This window comes from Trichomycterus rosablanca, chromosome 1 (genome assembly GCF_030014385.1).
Source record: "Trichomycterus rosablanca isolate fTriRos1 chromosome 1, fTriRos1.hap1, whole genome shotgun sequence".
NCBI lineage: Eukaryota > Metazoa > Chordata > Actinopteri > Siluriformes > Trichomycteridae > Trichomycterus > Trichomycterus rosablanca.
Window position 1 is genome coordinate 19,922,999 of NC_085988.1, and position 5,724 is coordinate 19,928,722.

The 5,724-nt window shown below is 37.5% G+C and overlaps 1 long non-coding RNA gene across 1 annotated transcript; it reads right to left on the reverse strand.

Moving 5' to 3' along the window:
- Positions 1-312: 312 nt before the first annotated feature.
- On the reverse strand, positions 313-5,194 carry LOC134319482 (uncharacterized). Its single transcript, XR_010013516.1, has 3 exons — positions 5,107-5,194; positions 1,740-1,806; positions 313-463 (listed from the first exon to the last, which is right to left on the reverse strand). It is a non-coding gene; the product is annotated as an uncharacterized LOC134319482 (long non-coding RNA).
- Between the last annotated feature and the right edge of the window lie 530 nt (positions 5,195-5,724).

The window sequence follows — 5,724 nt, forward strand, 5'->3', positions numbered from 1 at the left end:
CTATCTATCTATCTATTAATGATTGACAATGGTCTCATGAATTTTGGCACAAAATGTGATCAATGAACAATCTTTGCTTGCAAAAACTTAGCTATTGGTGGATCCTTCTTTTATACCCAATCACCTATGACCAATTCACCTGCTTATTGTGGTACACTTCAAAATGACTTGAATATTCAATAAACTTTTCACTTTTAATTTGTTGCTCCGTCCCACTGTTTCTAAGTGTATTGCAGGCATCAAATTAAATAGGCTTACATTTAGAAAATAGTCACACTGGTCAGGCAAACAATGAATAAATAGAAAACCCAGATTTATTAAATGTTAAAAATATTTATTCATTTCCTTAGTCTTGTGAGTCTGCCTGAGTACTCTCATAGCATGATGCAGCTACCACCACAGGTGATGAGAAGTGGCTGCTTTTTTAGTACTTGCAGTTCTGCCTAAAGTGTTTATGTATTTACTGTAAAAACACAGACAAGACTTGTGGTTACAAATATGTATTGCCTATTCAAGAACAGTTTTTATACAGAAGAAACTGTATACATTATATATAATGTATTGTTTTACACAAATTACATATATAAAAAAAAAGGTTCATGTATCTATATAAAGGACCAAATGTAACATTAATGCCCCATGCTAAAGACAAATTTGAATATGTTTATTTTAGAATATTTTAGATTGCTCTAGAGTAAAAAAAAAAATTCTGGGTCAAATTATACTGAAATACTGAGTATATTTTTGGTCACACTAATAATTTTTCAGATTTTTAGATAATGTGCATCTAAAAATATGTCTATTCACACTATAATAATAACAATGTCAAAACAGTCCATTTGTATTACCTATAAAACACTACACAAAACACTTGGAACATCTATGTAGTGTAATATATACCTTAAAAAGTGTGTTTCAAGTAGAATTCAGCCAGCACATGCACTCACATCACTGTATATTTGTATGTATTAAGATCTCATTTGGTAACCCTATCTTGAGGAATTCACTGAGGACTTTGGCACATGTCCATTGTACTTCGGCACGAGTCCTCCAGGCACTCCGGTTTCACCCTGCACTGCAAAAACTGCCAAAGCTGTACTGACTGCTCTAAATCCCATTAGGTGTGAGTGAGTGAATGAATGTATATGGGTGTGTGTGCCCTGCAATGGACTGACACCCTGTCCAGTCTGTATTCCTGTAGCCCAATGTTTCTGGGTTGCTTTAAACCCACAGTGACCCCGATCAGGATAATGTGATAGTAAGTAAATTAAGTAGAAATTAATAAATGAATTAGTTTTGGACAAACTATAGGCTTGATGGTAGGTTTAAAATGCTAATATGATTTTTTCATATGACTACAGCAAAAATAATAGGAAGTCCCTGCTCCCACCTGTGGTGGGAGAAAAAAATCTGTCTGGACTTAACCAGGCCAAACTGAAACGCTCACTGTGTTACTGTCTCACAGCAGATGAGAAAATTGCAGTGTGTTGAAACAGTAGTCCAGTAGACAAAGGGTTCTTTCTTGTTTGAATGTTGTTTTCATGGTGCTTTTCCACAACACCTGGTGATGATGCTAAGATAACCACCCTGAATAACTTGCACAGAGCTACTCATGCAGTGATGAGTTGTTGTAAACATGTACTACCCACACACTATTTCCCTAGCAGCTCTCCCTTTAACCTGCATTTATACTGTATACTGAATATAGAAATTTTGTCCCACCACAATTTTTTTTTTACCTCTTTGTGACTGTTATGGACTGAAATGCTGGTTTGTTAGCCTCGTCCTTCTGAATTAATGACTGTCCTGTAACAGAGTAATAGAGTTTGAATTGGCAACATCTAAAAAAGTAAAAAAATAAATAAAATAAAGAAGTACTGGGTTTCTAAGTCTGATAAAACTCTATGTATGCAGCTTTAGAACAATAAGAAAAACAAAGAATGTCTTTATTTGTCATATATATACACATACAGGCATACAGTACAATGTTTATTTATTAAGATTTTAACGTCATGTTTTACACACTTTGGTTACATTCATGACAGGAACGGTAGTTACTCATTACACAAGATGCATCAGGCCCAGCCTCCCTGAAATCATTGGGCACAATGCAGTATTTTACCCTGGAAAGGACACCAATCCATCGCAGGGCCTTGAGAGCCACCCTCCTCCCCGCAGACATAGCCAATCATGTCTGCACCACTGAGTGCCAAATCCTGAATCCCAACGTTCTGGAATTGCTTTGTTCTGTCTTCTCAAAACTGTTAGACTTTTGATCCTTATGTAAAAATCTCTCACATCACTGAGTTACAGGCTCTTCCTCTTATTATTAATGAGGAAGAAAGTTACCAAAAGGAAATATAAAAACAAGTTTTATGAAAAAAAAAACAGCCGAGATCTGGGTTTGAATTTCAGTGGTGCTATTGGTCGGCCTTGCTTCTACACAGACATGATTGGCTATGTCTGAGGGGGTGGGGATCACAGAACCCTTACAAAGGATTGATGCCAATGTCTAGTGTATTCCTGCCTTGCACCCAGTGTTTCCCAGTGGATGATAATAATAATAAGAACTATCTTGTTAAATATACATAACAGAGCCATTGTATGTGGGAACCTTTTAAATCCATAGATTCAACACTTTTAGCCACACTCACTATTAAAGAGAGTGGTGTAACGCACACAAGCATCAGACCATTGAGCTTTACGCTCGCCAGAATCTGTGCTGGCAGATAGAACAGAAAACGTCACACTTGGTTACCATTAGGGCTGGACGATATGGCTAAAATTTATATCACGATATAACTCCTAATTTCGGTCGATACGATATAATTCCGATATCGATATGAATAATACAAATGTCAGAAAAACTTAAATTGGTCAAAAACTCTGTTATATGGGTTCTGGTTTCATTCTGTGTGTTGCAGTATCATGTCCCCCTGTTCCTGGTATGATGCCCTACTTTTTGTGACTATGAATGTGGCCACCCTAGGCTAGTGGCTGTTGATCCAGTAGTGTTTTGGTCATTCACTCATTTACCTATGGCAGTGAGTGCCATGTGGAATTACATCAAGCCCAGCATAATAAGCTTTTTATTTGTTCTCATTTTCCCTGTGAGAAACTAAAATATAGCCTATAACCTTAACAGAATTTTAAAGATATTCCTTTGCAATACTTCATCATTTGACTGCAAACTTATGTGTACTGATGAGACTCATCTGAACCCCAGAACATGCCAGTGTGAATGCATGGAAAACAAATTTTAATTTTCTTTCAAGAATATGATACATTCTGACCAACCAGATCCAGATCAGCATTGAAAATTGACTTTACTTTTAATAGCCTTCTACAATGCTGGGGCTTCTTAAAACTGAATATTCTATTTTCAATTGTAGTGTTATTTAAATGCTATTAAATTGTTTTAGAGGAAAACCGCCCAATCTGGCAACACTGGAACGCGAATATCCCGTCGTCGAGCGCCACAACTAATAAGTAGTAGTAGTAGTAATAACTGGTATTAGTACTCAGTAGTATTAGTACTCAGTAGTATTAGTACTCAGTAGTACTACTTCTTCTGTAATAGTGTTGGTGGTTGACATTTATGTTGAGTGTGTAACTGCACTGTTTTGATGGAGAACTACTTGATTGACGTGCGCTGTTGAATTGCGTCCCTGTGGGAACACCTGCGTGCAAAAATGCTTCCGCAAAAAAGTAACAGCGGCAAAGCGGCCACCCCCCGGCTCCGCCCCTGACTGTGGATGCTCGTTCACTCACAGCTGTTGAACTCATTTAGCCGCTAATATCCACCGTGTTGTAGCGGAGTGTAATCAGAGCGGTAACGCTGAGCACCGGCTTCGTGCCTGTGGCGTACGTCATCACGCACTGACGTAAGCATATCGATCGAATTTGTTTAAAAATCATATCACCGTTATTGAAACGTTTTCTATCGCGATATATATCGATATCGAATTATTGTCCAGCACTAGTTACCATAGTGCTTTCAAATGTGTGGCCACAGGTTGGTGTTTGGCTGATTTAGAATAACAATGCCCCACGCACCAAGCGAAGCTCATAAACAAATGATCTGCTGAGTTCAGAGACTGTGAGCCAGCACTTTTTACCACGTTCCGGATCTCACCAAAGCTTTGTGGCTGAATTGAAGTGGATTCATGCAGAAACATTTTAAAAACTTGTGAAAGCCTTTTTAAAAAAGGGGAAAGTTGTTTATTTAAACAAGATATTCACTTTATTAAATATACTACACCACACCAACAGCACATACATTATATAACGTGTTTTGGCTTTACATTTACGGCATTTAGCAGCTGCTTTTATCCAAAGCAACTTACAGTTATTACTATATACAATACTGTGGGTTTCCTCCCACAGTCCAAAGACATGCAAGTGAGGTGAATTGGAGATACAGGATTGTCCATGCCTGCCTGACATTAAAACTTGTGAACTGATGAACCTTATGTTAAGAGTAACTAACGTTTCTGTCATGAATGTAACCAAAGTGTAAAACATGACGTTAAAATCCTAATAAATAAAGAAATAAACCTTGTGTATTTATTTCCCGGGTGCAGTTACACGCATTGACCGGCTGATGGCAGCATTTTGCTGCACGTTTCGAAACAGTGACACTTGTTTATGCAATGGTTTATAGATTGATTTGGGCTCATATTTGAATTGTACCTGATGAAGGTAGGACCGATTTTACATCTTTAAACACCTTCTTATTTCTATATGCATCCATTGATCTGTGTACATGAGTTATCTCTTAGTGCATTTGGAATCAAGCCGTGTAAGAATACAGTTTGTTTTCATTTACATTAGTATAAGTTGATCTGACTGATGCATTGGTGGGGATCAGATGGCAGCACTTACATACACATTAATAGTATTAATAACGTGTATCTGCGTTATTTATGGTTGTAATAAACACAGAATTATAACCGAACACAAAACACCACCAATGCTTGTATACACCCTTTCAGGAAACGTATAGAAATTAAAAGAAAACAAGATAGTGCTGCTAAGCTAAACTATTTCATGGCTACACGGTCATGTCAGCCTTTTAAAAGCAATAAAGTGAATAAGTTTACTCACATGTATAAGTTTATTATAATTAAAACAGTTCAGCTTCCTGACGTTCATCCTTCTCTTGCTACAGCTCAATGACAAATGACATCACCCCCTGGTTGCCAGATCCGCTTTTAAAACGCAGACTACAGACCAATCAAGATCCAGCCCAGTCTCGAATCCTAAAATTTGCATTTACTCCATCAGACTCTGTGCCCACCACAATGGACATTATGTTTGCTTCTCTGTACTGAAAAGCATATTTAAATAAATTATTAAAACCAGTAAATGCTGGTAAAGCGTATTTTTATTTACTGGATGTACTCCAGAGTCATAGCCCTGCTAAAAATGAGCTTGTTGTTGTCTGAGCTGCTTTCTTCTGATAAATCTGTTGTTGGTTAGATGTTTTTCACTGCTTGGTTTCCTGTGGTATGGTGTGTTTTTAAATTTGTGATCCCACATTAAGAAGCTCTTACCATTGCCAAGTACCAGATAGTGTACTGCTCCTAAGTACCCATGCTAAATTTGTCTACTCTTCTTGGACTGAGAACAATGCAGATTGGTAATTGTTAAACACAGTGCAGCAAAATGCTGGTAAAACACGCTAGCACACCAGAGCTGGGATTTCGAATACATTGGCTGGGC